The sequence below is a fragment of the Delphinapterus leucas genome, chromosome 10 (assembly GCF_059928025.1).
Source record: "Delphinapterus leucas isolate spDelLeu-1000000601 "Yukka" chromosome 10, BTC_Dleu_Yukka2, whole genome shotgun sequence".
Lineage (NCBI taxonomy): Eukaryota > Metazoa > Chordata > Mammalia > Artiodactyla > Monodontidae > Delphinapterus > Delphinapterus leucas.
In genome coordinates, this window is record NC_143138.1 from 39,100,695 (window position 1) to 39,125,337 (window position 24,643).

A 24,643-nucleotide genomic window follows, 5' to 3' on the forward strand; every position below is an offset into this window, starting at 1 on the left:
GCTGCCACAACTACTGGGCCTATGCGCTAGAGTCAGCGAGCCACAACTACTGAGCCCATGTGCCACAACTACTGAGCCCATGTGCCACAACTACTGAAGCCTGCATGCTCTAGGGCCTGCATGCCGCAACTACTGAGACCCACACACTGCAATTACTGAAGCCCGCACGCCTAGAGCCCATGCTCTGCAACAAGAGAAACCCCCGCTTGCTGCAACTAGAGAAAGCCCATGCACAGCAATGAAGACCCAATGCAGCCAAAAAATAAATTAATTAATTTTTAAAAATTCGACATCCGGACTTCCCTGGTGGTGCAGTGGTTAAGAATCCCCCTGCCAATGCAGGGGTCAAGGGTTTGAGCCCTGTTCCGGGAAGATCCCACATGCCGCAGGACAACTAGGCCTGTGCACAACAACTACTGAGCCTGCGCTCTAGAGCTCACGAGCCACAACTACTGAGCCCGCGTGCCACAACTACTGAAGCCCGCACACCTAGAGCCCGTGCCCCAGAACAAGAGAAGCCACCACAATTAGAAGCCTATGCACCACAACAAAGAGAAGCCCCCACTCGCCACAATTAGAGAAAGCCTGCGTGCAGCAACAAAGACCCAAAACAGCCAAAAATTTTAAAATAATTTTAAATTGGTAGGAAAGAGGTAAAACTGTCATTATACGCAGATGACATAACACTATATATAGAAAACCCTAAAGACTCCACACAAAACTACTAGAACTGATAAATGAATTAAACAAGGTAGCAGGATACAAGATTAACATACAGAAATCTGTTGCATTTCTTTACACTAACAATGAAATATCAGAAAGGGAATGTAAACAAACAATCCCTTTTACAATTGCATCAAAAATAAAATACTTAAGGAATGCCCTGGCAATCCAGTGGTTAGAACTCAGTGCTTTCACTGCCGGGGCCTGGGTTCAATCCCTGGTGGGGAACTAAGATCCTGCAAGCCATGCATTGTGGTCAAAAATAAATAAATAAATAAATAAAGACTGAACAAATGACAGCAGCCTCGTTTTGAAAAATATTTTTAAATAAATAAAATAAAAGAGGAATAAATCTCACCAAAGAGGTGAAAGACTTATATGCTGAGAACTGAAGATAATTCAAAGAAATGGAAAGATAGCCCATGCTTTTGGATTGGAAGAATTAATATTGTTAAAATGGCCATACTACCCAAAGCAATCTACAGATTTAATGTAATCACTATCAAAATACCCGTGACATTTTTCACAGAACTAGAACAAATAATCCTAAAATTTATATGGAACCATAAAAGACCCAGAATTGCCAAAGTAGTCCTGAGGAAGAAGAACAAAGCAGGAGGCATAGCCCTCCCAGACTTCAGACAGTACTGCAAAGCTAATCAAAACAGCCTGGTATTGGCACAAAAACAGATATACAGATGAATGGAAGAGAATAGAGAGCCCAGAAATAAATCCATACACCTTTGGACAATTAATCTTTGACAAAGGAGGCAAGAATATACAATGGGGAAAAGACAGTATCGTCAGCAAGTGGTGTTGGGGAAGTTGGACAGCTGCATATAAATCAATGAAGCTAGAGCATACCCTTACACCATACGAACACACACAAAAAAACTCAAAATGGCTTAAAGTTTTAAATATAAGACAAGACACCATAAAACTCCTTTAAGAGAACATAGGCAAAACATTCTCTGACATAAATCATACTAATGTTTTCTTAGGTCAGTCTCCCAAGGCAATAGAAATAAAAGCAAAACTAAACAAATGGGACCTAATCAAAATTGTAAGCTTTTGCAGAGCAAAGGAAACCATAAACAAAATGAAAAGACAACCTACAGACTGGGAGAAAATATTTGCAAATGATGTGACCAACAAGGGCTTAATTTCCAAAATATACAAACAGCTCCTGCAATTCAATAACACAAAACAAACAACCCAATCGAAAAATAGCCTCAAGACCTTAATAGAAATTTCTCCAAAGAAGACATACAGATGGCCAATAGGCATATGAAAAGATGCTCAACATCACTAATTATTAGAGAAATGCAAATCAAAACTATAATGAGATATCACCTCACCAGTCAGAATGGCCATAATTTAAAAGTCTACAAATAACAAATGCTGGAGAGGGTGTGGAGAAAAGGGAACCCTCCTACACTGCTGGTGAGAATGTAAGTTGGTACAGCCACTATGGAAAACAGTATGGAGGTTCCTCAGAAAACTAAAAATAGAATTACCATATGAACCAGCAATCCCACCCCTGGGAATATATCCAGACAAGACTATAATTCAAAAAGATACATGCACCCCTATTTCATAGCAGCACTGTTCATGATAGCCAAAACACGGAAGCAACCTAAATGTCCATCAACAGAGGAATGGATAAAGAAGATGTGGTATATATATACAATGGAATACTACTCAGTCATAAAGAAACAAAACAAAATAATGCCATTTGCAGCAACATGGATGCAACTAGAGATTATCATACTAAGTGAAGTAAGTCAGAAAGAGAAAGACAAATACCATATGATATCACTTATATGTGGAATCTGAAATACGGCACAAGTGAACTTATCTACAAAACAGACACAGACTCACAGACATAGAGAACAGACTTGTGGTTGCCAAGGGGTAGGGGGGAGGGAGAGGGACAGACTGGGAGTTTGGGGTTGGTAGATGCAAACTATTATATTTAGAATGGATAAACAACAAGGTCCTAATGTATAGCACAGGGAACTACATTCAATATCCTGTGATAAACCATAATGGAAAAGAATATATTGTTTAAAATAAAATAAAACTCCTAGAAGAGAACATAGGCAAAACATTCTCTGACATAAATTGTACTAACATTTTCTTAGGTCAGTCTCCCAAGGCAATAGAAATTAAAGCAAAAATAAACAAGTGGGACCTAATCAAACATAAGCTTTTACATACTAAAGAAAACCATAAACAAAACAAAAAGAAAACCTACGGACTGAGAGAAAATATTTGCAAATAATGCAACTGACAAGGGCTTAATATCCAAAATATACAAACCGCTCCTACAATTCAATAACAAAAAACAAACAACCCAACTGAAAAATGGGCACAAGACCTAAATAGACATTTCTCCAAAGAAGACATACAGATGGCCAATAGGCACATGAAAAGATGCTCATCATCACTAATTATTAGAGAAATGCAAATCAAAACAACGAGGTGCCACCTCACACCAGTCAGAATGGCCATCATTAAAAAGTCTATAAATAGGGACTTCCCTTGTGGTCCAGTCAGTAAGACTCCACTTTCCCAATGCATGGGTCTCGGGTTTGATCCCTGGTCGGGGAACTAGATCCCACATGCATGCTGCAACTAAGAAGTCCACATGCCGCAACTAAGACCCCGCACAGCCAACATAAATAAATAATTTTTTTTTAAAGTCTACAAATAATAAATGCTGGAGAGGATATGGAAAAAAGGGAAGTCTCTTACATTGTTGGTGGAAACGTAAATTATGTAGCCACTTTTGAAAAAAGTATGGAGGTTCCTCAAAAAAATAAAACCAGCAATGCCATATGATCCAGCAATCCCACTCCTGGGCATCATATATCCGGACAAAACTATTATAATGCAAAAAGATATATGCACCCCTATGTTCATAGCAGCACTATTTATGATAGCCAAGACATGGAAACAACCTAAATGTCCATCGACAGACGAATGGATAAAGAAGATGTGGTATATCTATATCTACAGAGATACAGATATATAGATATACAGTGGAATATTACTCAGCCATCAAAAAGGATGAAATAATGCCATTTGCAGCAACATGGATGGACATAGAGATTACCATACTAAGCACAGTAAGTCACAAAGAGAAAGTCAAATACCATATGATACCACTTATAGGTGGAATCTAAAATACAACACAAATGAACACATCTACGAAACAAAAACAGACTCACAGATACAGAAAACAGACTTGTGGTTGCTAAGGGGGAAGGTGAGTGGGGGAGGAAAGGATTGGGAGTTTGGGATTAGCAGATGCAAACTATTATATATAGGGTGGATAAACAACAACTTCCTACTATATAGAACAGGGAACTATATTCAATATCCTGTGGTAAACCATAATGGAAAAGAATCTGGAAAGAAATATATATACGTATAACTGAGTCACTTTGCTTTACAGCAGAAATTAAACACAACACTGTAAATAAACTATATTTCAATATAGTTTTTAAAAAGACATAGTGGCTAACAGCAACAACAAACACAGAAAATAATAAGCGTTGAGGGTATGGAGAAATTTGGAACCCCTGCATGTTGCTGATGGGAATACAAAATTGTTTAGCTGCTGTGGAAAACATATGGCAATTCCTCAAAAAATTAACCATAGAATTATCACATGATCCAGCAATTCTACATCTGGTATATATCCCAAAGAAATGAAAGAAGGGACTCACAAAGATATTTGTACACCCATGTTCACTGCAGCATTATTCACAACTGTCAAAAGGTGGAAGCAAATCAACTATACTTCAATCAAAAAAATATTTTTTTAAAGGTGGAAGCAACCTAAGTGTCTGCCATCAGATGATAGATAAATAAAATGTGGTATATCCATACAATGGATTATTTAGCCTTAAAACAGAAGGAAATCCTGTCACATGCTACAACATGAATGAATCTTAAAGATATTATGCTAAGTAAAATAAGCCAATCACAAAACAACAAATACAGCTGACCCTTGAACAAAGAGGGGGTTAATCCACATATAACTTATAGTCAGGCCTTTGTATCCATGGGTCCTCCAAATCTATTGGATTCAACCAATCACAGACCATGTAGTAGTGTAGTACTTACTACTGAAAAATATCTGGGTGTAAGTGGACCCATGCAGTTCAAACTTGCATTGTTCAAGGGTCAACTGTACTATATGACTCCACTTATAAGGTACACAGAATAGTCAAATTCATAGAGACAGAAAATAGAATGGTGGTTACCAGAGGCTAGGGGGAAAGGAAATGGGGAATTATTATTTAATAGGTACAGAGTTTCAGTTGGAGAAGATGATAAAGTTCTGGAGCTAGGTAGTGGTGATGGTTGTACAACAACATGAATGTACTTAATGTCATTTTACACTTAAAAATGGTAAATTCTATGTTATATATTTTGCCACAAAAAAGAGTGACAGAAAAATAAATACATTTTCCGAAAAAAAAAACAGACAGAGTGATTAAATGGATAAAAAAGCAAGACCCCTCTATATACAGCCTACAAGAGACTCACTTCAGATGTAAGGACACACACAGACTGAAAGCGAAGGCATGGAAAAGATACTCCATACAAATGGAAACCAAAAGATAGGGTAGCTATACTCATATCAGACAAAATTGATTTTAAGACAAAGACTAATAAGAGAAAAAAAAGGGCATTAAATTATGATAGAGGGGTCAATCCAACAAGAAGATACAACATTTATAAATATTTATACACCCAACATAGGGGCACCTAAATATATAAAGCAAATATTAACAGACCTAAAGCAAGAAATAGACAGCAATACAATAATAGTGGGGGATTTTAATGCCCCACTTTCATCAATGGATAGATCATCAAGACAGACAATCAATAAGGAAACAGCAACCTTAACACTTTAGACCAGATAAATTTAACAGATATATACAGAACACTTCATTCAAAAATATATAAAATATATTCTTCTCAAATACACATGGAACATCCTCCAGGACAGATCATATGTTAGGCCACAAAACAAGTCTCAGTAAACTTAAGAAGACTGAAATCATATCAAGAATCTTTTCTGACCACAAAGGTATGAAACTAGAAATAACTTACAAGAAGAAAACTGGAAAATTCACAAATATGTGGAGATTAAACAATATGCTACTGAACAACCAATGGATCAAAGAAGAAATCAAAAGAGAAATCAAAAATACCTTGAGACAGGGACTTCCCTGGTGGCGCAGTGGTTAAAAATCCACCTGCCAATGCAGGGGACATGGGTTCAAGCCCTGGTTCATGAAGATCCGACATGCTGCGGAGCAACTAAGCCCTAGTGCTACAACTACTGAGCCCGTATGCCAAACTACTGAAGCCCGTGTGCCTAGAGCCCATGCTCCACAACAAGAGAAGCCTACACACCGCAATGAAGAGTAGCCCCTGCTCGCCGCAACTAGAGAAAGACCTCACGCAGCAATGAAGACCTCGCACAACCAAAAATGAATAAATTTATTTTTAAAAAATACCTTGAGACAAATGAAAATAGAAATACAACATATCCAAACTTCTGAGATGCAGCAAAAGCAATTCTAAGAGGGAAGTTCATAAATGATAAATACCTACATCAAGAAACAAGAAAAATCTCAAACAACCCAACTTTACGCCTCATGGAAATAAAAAAGAACAAATGAAACCCAAAGATGGTAGAGGAAGAAAATAAAGATCAGAGTGGAAATAGCGACTAAAAAGACATTAGAAATATCAATGAAATGAACAGTGGGTTCTTTGAAAAGAAACAAAATTGACAAACCTTTAGCTGGACCCACCAAGAAAAAAAGAGGTCTCAAATAAAACCAAAATAACAGAGGAGACATTACAATTGATATCACAGAAACACAAAGAATCATAAGAGACTACTATGAACAATTATATGGCAACAAATTTGACAACCTAGAAGAAATGGATAAATTCCTAGAAACATACAACCTACAAGATTGAATCATGAAGAAATAGAAAATCTGAGCAGACTGACTACTAGCAGTGAGTTTGAATCAGTAATCAAAAATCTCCCAACAGTTGGGAGCATTGGTTGTTTCACTAGGAAGCGTAGTAGTAAGCGTTAATATCATTCTTCCTAATGAACATACAACCTGGTACATATTTCATCATGAAATGGATTGTGAAGTGGCACTACTATCACTTACACTACTACTTTCTGGGTGCAGCATCAGAATGCATCAAGTTTGGGATCAAGTTAGACATAGACCCACTTAGACAAATATCTTGACCTACTAGTTCGGATGAGTTGATTTACAAGAGTGGATTCTAGTGTGTAAAGAACATGCAGCAACTTGCTTTGGACCAGTCTTACATAAAGGGGTTTGTGGTTGAATGAAAAGAGCTACTAAACCACTCCTCCGAAAAGTGAACCTCACAGATGTTTCTGCTGGTTTCAGCTGAGAGAAACTACGTGGTTTATGAACAAACTCATAGACGTGTTGTTTCACAAGCTTTTGATTTTTTCTGGTAAAAGCACCTCTTCAGGGTACCATGTTACCTTTTATCTTCCAGTTCCAGATGGCTTGTCGAGTTTATATCCCTTGTATTGTAGCCGACCCCATGTGTATACAGAGCACACACCTCATTCTATGTGTATCACAAGCAGTGAAGACACTTGACCCTGAAGCCGGATTCCCACGCAGGACCCAACATTGTCCTGTTGGTTCCCAATTTCTGCACTTGCGGCTTTATTCAATTTTTTTGTTTGTTTTTTGTTTGTTTTTTCATTTGTTTTGTTTTTTGGCTGCACTGAGCAGCTTACGGGATCTTATTTCCCAACCGGGGATTGAGTCTGGTCCCCAGCAGTGAAAGCGCCAGGTCCTAACGCTGGACCACCAGGGAATTCCCTATTCGATGTCTGTTAAATGGCCTGGTCTTTAATTATAAACAACCACTCAAAAATACAAATGCTTCTGGAGGGGCTGAGAGGCTAGTCGGTTGTATGTAACTGAATGTCTTTAATCCTTTCTTTCTCTGTTTGTGGTGAAACAGCTCCACTAAAGGGTCAGGAGGGTGGGGTATGGGAGTAATGAAGTAATAAATAATTGAACTACTAAAAAAAAAAAATCTCCCAACAAAAGAAAGTCCAGAAGCTTCACTGGTGAATTCTACCAAACATTCAAAGATGAATTAATACCAATCCTTCTCAAACTCTTCCAAAAAATAGAAGACGAGGGGGCTTCCCTGGTGGCACAGTGGTTGAGAGTCCACCTGCCGATGCAGGGGACACGGGTTCGTGTCCCGGTCCAGGAAAATCCCGCATGCTGCGGAGCAACTGGGCCCATGAGCCACAACTACTGAGCCTGTGCGTCTGAAGCCTGTGCTCCGCAACAAGAGAGGCCGGGACAGTGAGAGGCCCGCGCACCACGATGAAGAGTGGCCCCCGCCTACCACAACTAGAGAAAGCCCTCACACAGAAACAAAGACCCAACACAGCCAAAACTAAATAAATAAATTTTTAAAAAAAGAGAGAAATTTAAACAATACCACTTACAGTTGCATCAAAAAGAGTAAAATACCCTTGAATAAGTTTAACCAAGGAATTGAAAGACCTGTACACTGAGAACTATAGACATTGATAAAATAAATTGAAGACACAAATAAACGGAAAGCTATTCCATGCTCATGGAATAGAAGAATATTTTTAAATGTCCATACTACCCAAAGAAACTGACAGATTCAACGCAATCTCTATTGAAATTCCAATGGCATCTTTCACATAAACAGAACAAACAATTTGAAAATTTGTATGAAACTACATAAGTCCTTGAATAGCCAAGGCAATCTTTTTTTTTTTTCCTGGTTTTTTTGTGTTGGGTCTTCGTTGCTTCACACAGACTTTAGTTGCAGCGAGCAGGAGCTACTCGTCATCGTGGTGCACGGGCTTCTCATTGCGGTGGCTTCTCTTGTTGCAGAGCATGGACTCTTGGTGTGCAGGCTCAGTAGTTGTGGCTCACGGGCTTAGTTGCTCCACAGCATGTGGGATCTTCCCGGACCAGGGCTTGACTCCATGTCCCCTGCATGGTCAGGCAGATTCTTAACCACTGTGCCACCAGGGAAGTCCAGCCAAGGCAATCTTCATCAAGAAGAACAAGCTGGAGGCATTATGCTTCCTGATTTCAAACTGTATTACAAAGCTACAGTATCACAACAGTAATGGTATTGGCATAAAAACAGACACATAGATCAATGGAACAGAATAGAGAGTGCAGATATAAACCCACACAAATATGATCAATTAATTTATGATAACATGCCAGAATATACAATGGGGAAAGGACAGTCTCTTCAAAAAATGGTGGGAAATGGACTGCCATATTGGGAAAACTGGAGAGTGACATGCAAAAGGATGAAACTGGACCACTATCTTACACCATACACAAAAATCAACTCAAAATGGTAAAGAGTTGAATGTAAGACCTAAAAGCATAAAACTCCTACAAGAAAAAATAGAGGAAAACCTCCTTGACATTGGTCTTGGCAATGAGTTCTTGGATTTGACACCAAAAGCAAAGGCAATAAAAGAAAAAAACAAATAAGTGGGACTCCATTAAACTAAAAAGCTTCTATACGGCAAAGAAAACCATCAACAAAGTGAAAAGGCAACCTACCAAATGGGAGAAAATATTTGCAAAGCACATATTTGATAAAGGGTTAATATTGAAAATATATAAAGAACTCAAGCACTTCAAAAGAAAAAATAATCCAGTTAAAAAATGGGCAGAAGAAATGAATAGATATTTTTCCAAAGAAGACATACAAATGGCCAACAGATACTGAAAATGTGCTCAACATCACTAATCATCAGAAAAATGCAAATTAAAACCACAATGAGATGTCACTTCGTATCTGTTAGAACGGCTAGTATCAAAAAGACAAGAGATAACAAGTCTTGGGAGGATGAGGAGAGAAAGGAACCCTTGTGCACTGTTAGTGGGACTGTGAATTGCAACAGTCACTATGGAAAACCATACTCTTCCTCAAAAACTGAAAACTAGAACTACCATGTGATCCAGCAGTTCCATTCTGAGTATTTATCCAAAGGAGAAAAAATCACTGTCTCATAAAGATATCTGCATCCCCATGTTCACTGCAGCATTATTTACAATAGCCAAGACATGGAAACAATCTAAATGTCCACTGATAAATGAATGGATAAAGAAGTAGTGGTATATATATAATGGAATATTATTCAGCCACAAGAAAGAAGGAAAGCTTGCCATTTGTGACAATGTGGATGGACCTTGAAGGCATTATGCTAAGTAAAATAAAATTCAGACAGAGAAAGACAAATACTGTATGATCACACTTATAGCTGGAATCTTTTTTTTGTTTGTTTATTTGGCTGCGTTGGGTCTTCATTGCTGCGCCTGGGCTTTCTCTAGTTGAGGCAAGCTGGGGCTACTCTTTGTTGCAGTGCACGGGCTTCTCACTGTCGTGGCTTCTCTTGTTGCAGAGCATGGGCTCTAGAGCACAGGCTTCGTAGTTGTGGCGCACGGGCTTAGTTGCTCCATGACATGTGGGATCTTCCTGGGCCAGGGATCAAACCCATGTCCCCTGCATTGACAGGTGGATTCTTAACCACTGTGCCACCATGGAAACCCTATCTTTTAAAAATCTCCCAACAAAGTCCTAGGGAATTCCCTGGCTGTCCAGTGGTTAGAACTCCATGCTTCCACTGCAGGGGGCCCAGGGTTTGATCCCTGGTCAGGGAACTAAGGTCCCGCAAGCCGAACAACATGGGAAAAAAAAAAAAAAAATCCTAGATCTGACAGCTTCACTGGTAAATTATACCAAACATTTAAATAAGAACTAATACCAGTCCTTCTCAAATTATTCCCAAAAACTGAAGAGGAGGGAACACTTCCTAACTCATTTCCTGAGGCCAGCATAACCCTAATACCAAAGCCAAACAAAAACACTACAAGGAAACTGCAGATCAATATCCCTTACGAACACCAATACAAAATCCTCAACAAAATACTAGCAAACAGAAATCAAGAGCATATTAAAAGGATTATACTCCATGACCAATGGAATGTATTCATGTAACGCAAGGATGGTTCAACATACAAAAATTATTCAATATACAGTAATATGCCAAATCAACAAAATAAAGGGGAAAAAAACACGTGATCATCTAAATTGATGCAGAAAGGCATTTGATAAATTCAGCATCCTTTCATGATAAAAACACTCAACCAAATAGGAATAGAAGAAAACTATCTCAACATAATAAAAGATATGTATGAAAACTCAAAGCAAACATCATACTCAATGGTGAAAGACTAAAAACTTTTCTTCTAAGATCAGGAACAAGGCAAGGATACCCAATTTTACCACTTCTACTCAAATAATTCTGGAAGTTCTAGCCAGAGCAGTTAGGCAAGAGAAAGAAATAAAAGGCATCCAAATTGGAAAGGAAGAAGTAAAATTATTTCTGTTTGCAGACGATATGATCTCATGTGTAGAAAATCCAAAAGCCTCCATAAAAAAGCTACTGGAGCTAATAAATGAATTCAGCAAATTAGAAGGATACAAAGTTAACACACAAAAATCAGTTGCATTTCTATATACAATGAACTATCTGAAAATGAAATTACAAAAACAATTTCATTTACAATAGCAAAAAAAAGAATAAAATACTCAGCAATTAAACAAGGTGGTAAAGACTTGTACAATGAAAAGTATAAAACATTGCTGAAAGAAATAAAAGACAACAGAAATAAATGGTAACATACTGCATGTTCATGGATTGGAGGACTTAATATTATTAAAATGTCAATACTACCCAAAACAACCTACAGATTCAATGCAATCTCTATCAAAATCCCAATGATGTTTTTTGCAGAAATAGAAAAACCCATTCTAAAATTCATATGGAAACTCAAGGGGCCCCGAATAGCCAAAACGATCTGGAAAGGACAAACTGGATAGCTCACACTTCTTGATTTCAAAACTTACTACAAAGCTACTGTAATCAAAACAGTGTAGTTTTAACATAAAGACAGACACATGGACAAATGGAATAGAATATAAATAGCCCAGAAATAAACCCTCACTTACATGGTCAAATGATTTTTGGCAAAGGTGCCAAGACCATTCAATGAGAAAAGGACAGTCTTGTCAACAAATGGTGCTGGAGAAACTGGGTATCCACATGTAAAGAATGAAGTTGGGCCCTTACCTCACACCATAGACAAAAATTAACTCAAAATGGGTCAAAGACCTAAATATAAGACCTGAAACAATAAACTCTTAGAAAAAAATTGGACAAAACTTCACAGCATTGGATTTGGCAATGATTTCTTGGATATGACACCAAAGGCACGGGTAACAAAAGAAAGACAAATTAGACTTCATGAAAATTTTTTAAATTTTGTGCATCAAGAGACACTATCCACAGAGTTAAAAGGCAACACACAGAATGGGAGAAAATATTTGCAAATTATGTATCTAAGGGATTAATATGCAGAATATGCATAGAACATCTAAAACTCAACCAAAAAACAACCTAATTCAAGAACAGGCAAAGGACTTGGATATTCCTCCAAAGAAGATAAACAAATAGCCAATAAGCACAGGAAAAATGCTCAACATCACTCAGTCATTAAGGAAATGCAAATCAAAACCACAATGAGGTACTACCTTATACCCATTAGGATGGCTACGATCAAAAAAACTAAAAACAACAAATGTTGGTGATGAGGTGGATAAACTGGAAAATTTGTGCCTTTTTGGTGGGAATGTAAAATGGTTCAGCCACTGTGGAAAACAGTATAGCAGTTCCTCAAAATATTAGAACTAGAATTATTATATGATCCAACAATCCCACTCCCAGGTATATACCCCAAAGAATTTAAGGCAGGGGCTCAAACAGATATTTGTACACCTATGTTCACAGCAGTATTATTCACAATAGCTAAAACATGGAAGCAACTAAGTGTCCACAGCTGATGAATGGATAAGCAAAATGTCGTATACACATACAATGGAATATTATTCAGCCTTAAAAAGAAAGTAAATTCTCCAAATGCTACAACATGGATGAACATTGAGGACATTTCGCTAAGTGAAATAAGCCAGTCATGAAAGACAAATACTGTACGATTCCACTTGTATGAGGTACTCAGAGGAGTCAAATTCATAAAGACAGAAATTGCAATGGTGGTCCTAGGGTGGGAAGAGCGAAGAATGGGGAGTTATTGTTTAAAAAGTATAGAGCTTCAGTTTTACAAGATGAAAAGAAATATGGTGATGAATTGTGACAATGGTTGCACAACAACGTGTATGTATTTAATACCACTGAACCGTACAGTTAAAAATGTTTACGGCAGTAAATTTGATGTTACATGTATTTCGCCACAATAAAAAAAAAAAAAAAACACTAAAAACTCACTATTCTTACTGAGGTTCAGCCATTTTTCTTGCATAAATGCTTCCTGAATTGCCGCAAGCCTTTGGTTAATTTCCAGAGTTTGGAAAAGTTAACTCTGACCATTTTTGGCCAGTTTTCTCATTGCTTTTATAGAGGAAAGAATTTTTGGAGATCCTTTCTTTGTTGTTTTTGCCAGTACCCATGGCTTTGCATTGTGCATATCCCCATGGCCGCCTGCTTCTACCACTTGGGGAAAAGTAAAGGCTATAATAACCCCAGGCCAGGACTTCCCTGGTGGTGCAGTGGTTAAGAATCCACCTGCCAATGCAGGGGACACAGGTTTGAGCCCTGGTCTGGGAAGATCCCACATGCCGCGGAGCAACTAAGCCCATGTGCCACAACTACTGAGACTGCGCTCTAGAGCCTGTGAGCCAGAACTACTGAGCCTGTGTGCCACAACTACTGAAGCCCGCACGCCTAGAGCCCGTGCTCCGCAACAAGAGAAGCCACTGGAATGAGAAGACTGCACACTGCAACGAAGAGTAGCCCCCACTTGCCACAATCAGAGAAAAGTCTGCGCTCAGCAACAAAGACCCAATGCAGCCAAAAATAAACATTTTTTAAAAAAATGATAATAACCCCAGGCCATTAGGAAAATTCCTGCTGGCTGGAAAGGGCCCCAGCTCGACCTGAAAAGCTCACCTCTGTCAAAGATGAACAATCAAAGAGGAACCTGTGCAAAGATACTAGATGAAAAAGGGAGGAAAAAAGCAGGACAAACATGAACACTGAAAAACACTTAGAAAATTGTTACCGGAAAGCAGGTGAAAAAATCCCATCAGATATTTCATCTTCAATTTTTATAAAACCAACTCTTCCATGAAACCAGAGCCCTAGGATGAGAGTAAAAAGATGTATGAGCACTGCATAAAAAAGGAGCAAAATGTGAATTGGCAAAATAAGTGAAAGAAATAAGTGAAAGGAAGAAAATTAAAGCAACACAGAAGAGAAGATGAAATTGGAAAGTATCACAGGGAAAAGAGAGGCTGAGACACACAGAAGGGGGTTTAAAGGACCGGTCTTTGAAGAGTGAGCAAGATGAAATGAAAATACTTAAACAGGCTTAAAAGGAAATAATATACATGGCAAATGGGCAAGAGAGTATATACATATATATAAGTATACATACACACACACATATATATGTTATTGGCATCCCTAAGGAAGTAAATCCAAAGACGGACTTAAAAACAGAATCCTGGGACTTCCCTGGTGGCGCAGTGGTTAAGACTCCACACTCCCAATGCAGGGGGCCCGGGTTCAATCCCGGTCAGGGAACTAGATCCCACAAGCATGCTGAAACTAAGAGTTTGAATGCCACAACTAAGGAGCCAGCAAGCCGCAACTGAGGAGCCCTCGAGCTGCAACTAAGACCCGGTGCAAAAAAATAAATAAAAATAAATAAATAAAATAAATATTAAAAAAAAACCCAACAGAATTCTGACACGGCTTCTGGCAATGAGAAAACACATGAAACAAGTAGAAAGGCCAGGTCCCATTAAAAGGTGATATAAATGGTGAACATTTCCAATGCTGGCAAATTTGCTGGACTTCAAAGATAAGAATCCTTCAAACCAAAAAAAAAAACCAATCCTTTGAATCAACAGGCAAACAGATCACATCGCATCAGAAATATGGCAGGGCTCACATGACCCTACACCTATAGTCAGTGTTGGATGACAGTGGAGCCAGCGAGGCCTCAAAATGCAGGAAAAAGCAAACATTACCTAAGACATTTATACTCAGCGCAAACAGTTTTGTACATGCTCAAGGGCTATTGTTCTCAGGAGCCTTCCTGAGGAAAAGACTCAAAGGTGAAATTCAGCCACCAGAGAGGGAAAGTCAGAACAGAAGATATGGTGTAGCAGGTCTCCTGTGATGACCCGGCAGAGGACTCCTGCCTCTGTGTTCACTGCCCCATTTCATACCCCAGGTGGATCATTTTAACACCCCCTTCTCCATAAACAAAATTATTTTCAGTAATAATCATGTTCTAATCAGTAATCATTTTCTTGACTCATTCTTGTTTTAAAATAGCTATTAAAAAGAATAACTTCAAAATTTAAAAATATTCAATCAAGCAAAGTATTTCATGTACGAAAATTTGTGTTGACCAAAGAATATATACATATACACGCATGTGCGCACACACACACACACACACAACCTTGCAGTTTACACTCAATTTTGCCATTTAAAATTTTAAACACAAAATAAAAACTTTAATTGATCACATAAAGACTGACAGAATTAAAATTATACCAGTTCTGTTTTATAATTTTTACAACCACTATGCCACCATTGTTTACTTCATATTCACTAATTAAATGCAGGAATACACGGTACAGCTGGGGCTGGAGACACACAATACACCTGAAGTGAGCCTGAAGGATTTCAAACCTCTAGGTCCCTACTTTCCTAATGAATCTATGTAACTGAGTTTATATGGGTGTGTGTTGGGTCAGGGGGAGGTTTCCTACTATATCAATTGAGAGTTCTCCAAATTAGCTTCCATGTAGACTATAAAGCATAAATAATAAAAATGTGCTAATTTGAAGCACATGGTTTTTTACTGAAATTCAACAATGACCAAAGCAATTTTAACGAAAGATTTGGGGAGGGGTACATTTTACCACTAATATTGTTTAGGATTGCCAGTGCAAGGTTTTACAATAAAAAGCAGACAAGCTATTAGGTTTTATCATTGTAAAATTCTCTACATCTGTCTCATCAAGTTTACATTTTGCAACCTTGCTATGATCTAAGAAAGAAGTCACAGGTAGAAGAGTAAAAGTGGGCAGTCATTAAACAGGGAAAACAGTCCCTATTATATATTCAGGCTAGACCACCTACATCAACACAAGGTAGAATTAGAACAACAAATCTCCACAGACCATGCACTCCCTTAGTGCCAGCACCTGGGGCTGACATGCCCACTGCCCGCCCTAGTCCAGCGCTGGAATCTCCCCAGTCCTCCTCCTACCCTTGTTACTTGACCCTGGAAACTCATTGCTCCAGATCCCCAGCCAGGAGGGTACTCACGCTTGGAGGCGCTGCCCTCTGGGTCAGGTACAGACAGACACTGACACACGTGCGGTGGAGAAAGGTGTCCCGCTGGCTGCTCCAAAGATCCATGCAGGGGCAAGCAACAAAGCCCAGAAGACACTGGAACTGAAGACAACGGTGAATAAGGACATGAGCGTCATGGCCCAGCAGAGAAGCAACAAGACGCCGCCAAGAGAAAGCGGAACAAGACCTGAAATCAATGAGCCAGAAGAGGTTCCACCTATCAGAAGAGGCCAGCAGTCTGATTGCCTACAAGCTGAAGGATATTGGTGCTTCAGAATTTGCAAATTGTCCCGGCCTGACAGCCAAGGAGAGGGCAACTGTTTTTGATCTAGAACCCGTGGTTTTCACCAGGCACCTGGGAGCCTATAATTATTATGCTTTATTGGGAATTGGGGCATTTGCCATTTTCTTCCAGGGAACTTTCTTTTCCGTCAAGAGTAGAAGATATCAGAGGACTGAACAACGGGCTCCGCAGAAATCTTTTTCTTAATAATAAAATAAGTTATTTCAAAACGTCAATTTATGACCAAAAGAGCAAAACAGCTATGATCTCTTTTGAAGAAAATAATGTACAAAAGGAGAATTCACCTGAAGAGGTGCCTGGGCTTTACAACGCACTCTTCTACAAGGCTTGAGGATCTGGATCAAATGCAGGGGGTAAAATCTGCTTGTCTGTGGGCTGGGGTGTGGGGTGGAGGGGGCAGGGTGGACGGGCGGGGGAGGAGGAGCTGAGGGAAAAGAGAATGTAAAGGAGATAGGGGAAGCTTGTAACAAGGAATTTGGTATAACTTTAGGAAGAAAAAGAAAAGCCCTTAAAGAAACAAAACCGATTAGAAAGAAGATGAAGTCTGAATGCCTTCAAATTCTGGAGAAGAAAAATACCGGATTTAAGAAGAGCACGGCGCAGTTATCACGGGAAGCTTCAGATGAGAGCAACATTCCAAGCCTTCCGCCGACTCCAGAAGACTTCGTGCAAGAGCGCTCCCTACTGGCCACACGGTGCAATCACAGGGGGGCTCTAAAACCTCGGACTCTAGGTCCCACCCACTTCCAGAGAGCCTCACTTAATGGGTCTTAGGTGTGGCCTGATTGTTGGGATTTACAACTCCCCAGGTGATTCTAGTGAGCAGCCAGGATTGACAACCAGAAACTCTGACTTCTGAAAAAGAAAGAAATTGAAATTTTGGATAATTGCATTATACAGCTGACAATGACAGGATGACAATGCCTTAAAGCTGGAAAAGGCCATGAACAAAATTCTGGTTAAAAAATACTGTACTTGAGCTGGAAAAAACTCAAATGTTCATCAACAGGAGAATGGATAATCAATCTGCTCTATTCACACACTAGGATACCACTCTGATAAAAAAGGAACAATCTTATATGGGCACCAAGGATACATCTCAAAAACATTATGCTATGCTGAGTGAAAAAAAAAATCAGACACAAAAGAACACTTCCTATATGGTTTTGACTATGTGAAGTCCAAGAACAGGCAAGATTAATCTGTGGTGACAGAAATCAGAACAGTGGTTGCCCCTGGGGAGCAGAGGTGGGAATTGACTGGGAAAAGCCACAAGACAGAATGTTCTCTATGTTTTTTTGAGTGGTGGCTACACAGGTGCATACATTGTCAAAATTCATCAAACTGGACACTTAATATCAGAGTATTTTTTGCATGTAAATTACACTCAATTTTTTAAAAAGAGTCCTGTACTTTAAAAAGTGACCATTTCTAATCAAACTGAGTGATGAGGTGTAAGCCTGACAAGAGCTATAGTCTGTCACAGAGATGGTGGAGCAGAAATGCAGAACTTTGCAGCATAGATCAGACACCTTTAAGTACTGCATCAGCAGAGAAAGGAGCTTGGCAGGAGAAGCTGGCTTGAGAAAGAATGAATGGGGGAATTCCCTGGCAGTCCAGTGGTTAGGACTTGGCACTTTCACTGCCGTGAGCTAGGTTCAATTCCTGGTCAGGGAACTAAGATCCCACAAGCTGCCAAAAAAAAAAAAGAAAGAAAGAAAGCATGAACGAACAGGAGGAGAGCAGAAGCTCTTACCTACAGAGGAAGCAAAAAACTTCTAAGCAAAAAATTCAAGAACGGGAAGGCAAATTACAGAAAGGAGAGAGGGAGAGAGAATGATCAGTCTAATAAAAACTAGACTACTCTTCATGATCAGAAAGTTCATGATGATCCAAGAGCTGCTGTTGCTGCCAAGAGAGCTCTTGCTGGAGAGAAGAAGCAAGCAGCCAGCCTGCAACAGAAATTAATATAAGTAAAACCAAAGACAGCAATGCTTCAAATAACAGTGACTATAAAACCAATTCTAGAAAGATGGGATCATAAAATAATACTATCGAGAGGTCCTCTAAGCCACACATGGGCAAACTTTTCCCAGTAATGGGCCAGATAGTAAATATCTCAGGCTGTGCAGGACATAGGGTCTCTGTCACAAATACTCAACACTGCCATCATAGCATGAAAGTAGCCATAGACAATACATAAATGAATGAAGGTGCCTATGTTCCAGTAAAACTCTATCTACAAAAACACATCACAGATCTTTGAAAGACAGGCCACAATGGCTGACTCCCTTCCAGTCAAAAGAGAGTACGAGGGACTTCCCTGGTGGCACAGTGGTTAAGAATCCGCCTGCCAATGCAGGGGACACGGGTTCGAGCCCTGGTCTGGGAAGATCCCACATGCTGCAGAGCAACTAAGCCTGTGCACCACAACTACTGAGCCTGCACTCTAGAGCCTGCGAGCCACAACTACTGAGCCCACATGCCACAACTACTGAAGCCCGCGTGCCTAGAGCCTCTGTTCCACAAGAGAAGCTACTGCAATGAGAAGCCCACTCACCACAACAAAGAGTAGCCCCTGCTCGCCACAACTAGAGAAAGCCCACACACAGCAACGAAAACCCAATGCAGCCAAAATATATTTATTTATTTAAAAGAGAGAGAGAGAGTAGGAAAGGAGAAAGGGGCAGCACAACTCGGAGTTGCACACATCACTTTCATTCACATTCAGTGACCAGAACTTAATCCTTGGGCCACAGCAAGCTCCAAGGAAGGCTGGAAGTGTGGTCTACACCATGAACAGCCATGTGTCTATCAAGAATCAGGCATCTGACACCCAAAAAACTAGTAGAGCTAATAAACTAGTTCAGCAAAGTTGCAGGATACAAGACCAATATACAAAAATCGGTTGTATTTCTAAACACTTAGCAATGAACAATCCAAAAATGAAAACGAAATTAAGAAAACAATTCCACTCACAAAAGCAACAAAAAGGATAAAATACATAGGAGTAAATTTAACAAAAGCAGTACAAGACTTGTATGCTAAAAACTACAAAACATCGTTGAAAGAAATTAAAAACCTAAATAAATGGAAAGACACCCTGTGTTCATGGATTGGAAGATTTAGTATTGTTAAGATGTCAATACTCCCCAAATTAGTCTACAATTCAATGCAATTCCTATCAAAATTTCAACTGTCTTTTTTATAGAAATGAATAAGCTGATCTTAAAATTCATATGGAATTGCAAGGGATTCTGAATAGCCAAAATAATTATGAAAAGGAACAAATTTGGAGGACTCATAGTTCTGCTTTCAAAATTCACTACAAGGCTACAGTAATGAAGACTATGTGTTACTAACATAAGGATAGACATAGAGATAAAACAGAACTGACAGCCCAGAAATAAACCCATACATCTATGGTCAGTTGATTTTTGACAAGGATACCAAGACCATTCACTGAGGAAAAAGTAGTCTTTTCAACAAATGGTACTGGTTCAACTGGATAGTCACATGCAAAAGAGTAAAGTTGGACCCTTACCTCACACCATATATAAAAATCAACTCAAAGCAGATCAAAGATCTAAACATGGGAGCTAAAACTATAAAACTATTACAAGACAACACAGGGATAAATCTTCATGACCTCGGATAAAGCAATACACACACTTATACGCACAGAATCTCAATATCTCTGGAAGATAACAAGAATCCACTGGTAATAGTAGCTGCATCTAAGGAGGGAAACTGGATAACTGGGGAATGGAAAGAGGGGGAATTACTTTCAAAGGCATATTCATTTTTACCTTTTAAATGTTCTACCATGTGTTTATAACATCTATTCAAAAAATACAATTTAATTTAAAAGAAACAAAAAAACAGATGGCAGGCTGGATTTGGCCTGAGGGGTTGCCTAGCCGTGCTCTACATCAAAATGGCTTAACATAATGGGAAAATTCACTCCCTTCTGTGTTTCCTTTACTGCTCACATTACTCTACTACAAAACCACTGCACTTCTGACACCAGATGTGTGGGTATTCTCCACGCATTCAAGCAATTCTGTGATGTCAGCTGGGTGTACTACAGTTTAACTCGATTTTACACTATCTATCTGGAGATTATGTCAGATCCCACAGGTTAAGGGCTCAGTCCACAAGACTGCCCACTACCCCGACTTCAGATGGATGCCAATCAAAAGTCCAGGTTGTCTCTTGCACTCCTGACCAATGAACTATAAATCCCCCTCCTCAGTTTCAATTAATTTGCTAGAGTGGCTCACGGAACTCAGGAAAACGTTTACTTGCTAGATTATCAGTTTATTATAAAAGGATAGAACTCAGGAACAGCCAGATGGGAGAGATGCAGAGGGTAAGGTATGTAGGAATGGGGGTGGAGCTTCCATGCCCTCTGAGCACGCCACTCTCCCAGCACCCCCTGAATCGTGTCCTTTTGGGTTTTTAAGGAAGGTATGTTACGTAGGCATGATGGATTGAATCATTGTCCATTGATGATTGAACTCAATCTCCAGCCCCTTGCCCCTTCCCAAAGAGGAGCTGAAAGTTCCAACCCTCTAATCAGTGATTGGTTCCCCTGGTAACCAGCCCCCATCCTTTGGGGCTTTCCAAAAGCCACCTCATTAACACAAAGCAACTGTGATTGAAACAGGTTTGTTATGAATAAATAACAAAACACTCTTTTTGCCGTTATGGCTCTGAAGGTGTTTCAGAAACTGAGGACAAAAGACAAAATACTGTGACAAAAAATTCTCCCACTGCACTTATTTAGGAAATTCCAAGGATTTTAGGAGCTCTGTGCCAGAAGCAGGAGGAAGACCAAATACATATTCTTATAAGTCACATTCCTTTGGCCCTCCACTGAAATCAGCAGTGCACACTCTGTCCTCAATAAATGATAAGTCTATTGCCGTAGAACGTTATGAATTGGGACAGGCCAGCTGCTACAACAAACAGACCCCAAAATATGTAAGGCTCATACACAACAGAAATTTCTTTATGTGTTACGTAACAGTCCTGAGCAGGTAAACAGCCTTTGTCCATGCAGTCATTTAGGTACCCAGGCTATTGGAAGAAACAGAGGCTCAGTAGCACAACACGTAGCGTAACCACAGAATCAGCCCAAACTTGCCCTATCCTGCTTCTAATAACATAGTGAGTTGTTTTTCAGAGACAACAGAACGAAACCTCAAGTCATATAGCCAATGCATGAGCAGAGGAGAAAATTTTGACCTCAATTAACTGCCCCCAGTGGAAACAGGGGACCAGGACATGACTGGAACCTGAACCCTGGAACCCTTTCAGAAGTGAAGTGTCATTGTCCAGGAAGAGCTGGTGCTGAAGTCCCCTTTACCACACCTTACTATAAATAGCCAAGTTCCAAAGCCCTCCAATCAAAACCTGAGCCACCAGCACTTCCCCAGACCAACCCTCCTCCCCTACCTCATAAAAGTTTGACTGAACCTCAGATTGGAGAGACAGATCTGAGCTTTGTCTCCTGTCTGCTTGTTTGGCTACTGTGCCATAAAGACTTTTCTCTCTGCAAAAGACTATTGCCTCAGTATTTGGTCTTTCTCTGCTCAGCGGGCAACGAGCCTATTCACTCAGTTACAGCAGCAGAGTAGGGGGCTAGAACACAGGCAGCCTGGTGCTTGGCCTAGAATCCAGTTTCTTAGCCATGCTGAGCCCAAACACCAAGCTGCTTAGGTGCATTTTACTTTCAAAATTTTTTAATTTCTTGACCCTGCATCATAAGGAGCATCTTTATTAAATCAAGAACAGTGCTGGGTATGTTAATTTGGTGTGTAGAATATTTTTTTCTTTTTAACTTAAAAATTTTTTTTGTTTTTTGGCTGTGTTGGGTCTTTGTTGCTGCACGCGGGCTTTCTATAGTTGTGGCGAGCAGCGGCTACTCTTCATTGTGGTGCACGGGCTTCTCACTGTGGTGGCCTCTCTTGTTGAGGAGCATGGGCCCTAGGCATGCAGGCTTCAGTAGTTGTGGCACGCAGGCTCTAGAGCGCAGGCTCTGTAGTTGTGGTGCACGGGCTTAGTTGCTCCAAGGCATGTGGGATCTTCCCGGACCAGGGCTCGAACCCGTGTCCCCTGCATTGGCAGGCAGATTCCTAACCACTGCACCACCAGGGAAGCCCCTAGAATATTTTAAATGAGTGTAAGATTGAATAAATGTATGAATGAATAACCACTACTATAATGTGACTTCAGTTCTTTCCTTCTCGTTTTACATTTACTTAGAGCTGTCTTTTACTATAGGCAACCTCAAATCCTTTTAGGTAATGGGTATGTTATTCTAGTAAATAAGTCAGAGCATTGAAAATAAGGACCCCTCTATGTACCCAAAACAGACAGGACACTGACCTGTCTGGTTAAGCCACGTGATGTGACACTAGAAGAACTAATTTCCTTAGGAAAGTCATCTCCTACATCAATTTAATCCAATTCAGTATTCAGGTATTAGCTTCCTGTGTCTGCTGTAACAAAGATCACAAACTTGATGGCTTAAAACAACAGAAACTTACTCCGTTACACTTCTGGAGGCTCTAGAGGAGAATCTGCTCCATGTCTCTCCCAGCTTCCAGTGGCTGCCAGCAGTCCTTGGCTTACAGCTGCATCACCCCAGTCTTCCAGGCCAGCATCTTATTATCTCCCTTTGCTCCATCTTCACATCACCTTTTTCTCTATCAAATCTGCTTTTGCATCCCTCTTATAAGGATATTACATGTGTGTGCATTCAGAGAACACCTGGATAATCTAGGATAATTACCTCATCTCAAAATTCTTAATTTCTTCTGCAAAGATCCTCCCCCCACCCCCGTTTCCATGGATTAGGACATGGATATCTTTTGTGGGCACATTGATTCATTCAATATTCATTACTCAACTCTTTACTGAATATTTGTATAAGTCAGCATTCAGTCTTGTGGGTATGCAAAAATTTATAAAACAGGGTCTTTGACTTCTGATTTTAATACAGTAAAGTTGATATTTTCCCCCTTGTCTAGAAATCATCTGTATAAGTCAGGGTCCAGTCAAGAAACTACATTCCACACTAGTTAGTTTAACAGAGAGAATGTAAAATAGGACATTGATTAAACAGGGGCTGGAGGACTTAAAAAGCAAAAGGGGGACCGGAGGTCGCACCAAGATATGTGTGCTACTCCAGGAAGCAACTCCCACCTGAAGGGCTGGGGGGATAAAGGAAAGATGCTAAAAGTTTAGAGGGGGCACCTCTTGGATGTGAGTTCCGGACCTCCGAGGAGAGGAGGGATCCAGCTGCTGCTACCATGCCAATGGCTCTGAGGAAGGGCCTCCTACTACTGGGCTCGACCTCCAAGGAGGGATGCTGTGGCACTGGTGCGAGTGTACCAAGGGGTTGTGGGGAGACTGGAGCCTGGACTCCCAAAACAAGCTGGAGGCGGAAGCCAAGCTTTGCGGCCTGGGGTGATGTGCTCCTTGCTGATGAAATGCTGGGAAGGCTCAGCAAGCGCACAGGGCAAATCCCTACTCCGGCCCTCCGGTCTCCCTCTAGCGCCCCCTGCTGGCAGAAGTCCGCAGGAAGCCATCTAGCAGGAGAAACTCCAGAGTTCCACCTCCAACGCGTTAGAGCAGAACATAGAAGGGTATATTAGGAGCTGAAAGACAATAACAATCGACACAAGCCACCCCTCTGGCTCCTCAGCATCCATTTCCACCCTTCTACCTATACTTGAACTTCCATATTCCAACAAAACAACTTTATGCTTCTGCCTAACAAGATAGATGCAACTATCCTTCAAACAAATGAAGACACTCTCACCGTTTCCCGAAAAGGGGACACACTAAGTCCCTACGGCCATCTCTAAATGATGTTAATGACTATGAGATTCAACCACAGTTCTAGCTGAATATTCTGTAATCTAGAGACTAAATCGTAACATTAACCATCAATAATAATCCTTATATAAAATAAAAAGGGCAGTTGAAGTCAGAGGGAAAAGGAAATACATTTATATATATATGTG

At 40.0% G+C, this 24,643-nt stretch overlaps 1 protein-coding gene across 1 annotated transcript in view; it reads right to left on the bottom strand.

Annotated features, from left to right (window-relative positions):
- The window catches only part of LOC111178729 (uncharacterized), a 176,143-nt gene that overhangs the window by 101,767 nt on the left and 49,733 nt on the right, over nucleotides 1-24,643 (bottom strand). Inside the window, exon 10 of the mRNA XM_089919870.1 lies at nucleotides 16,277-17,462. The gene's annotated coding sequence lies outside the window, so the exon portion shown is untranslated. The remainder of the gene's footprint in view (nucleotides 1-16,276; nucleotides 17,463-24,643) is intronic.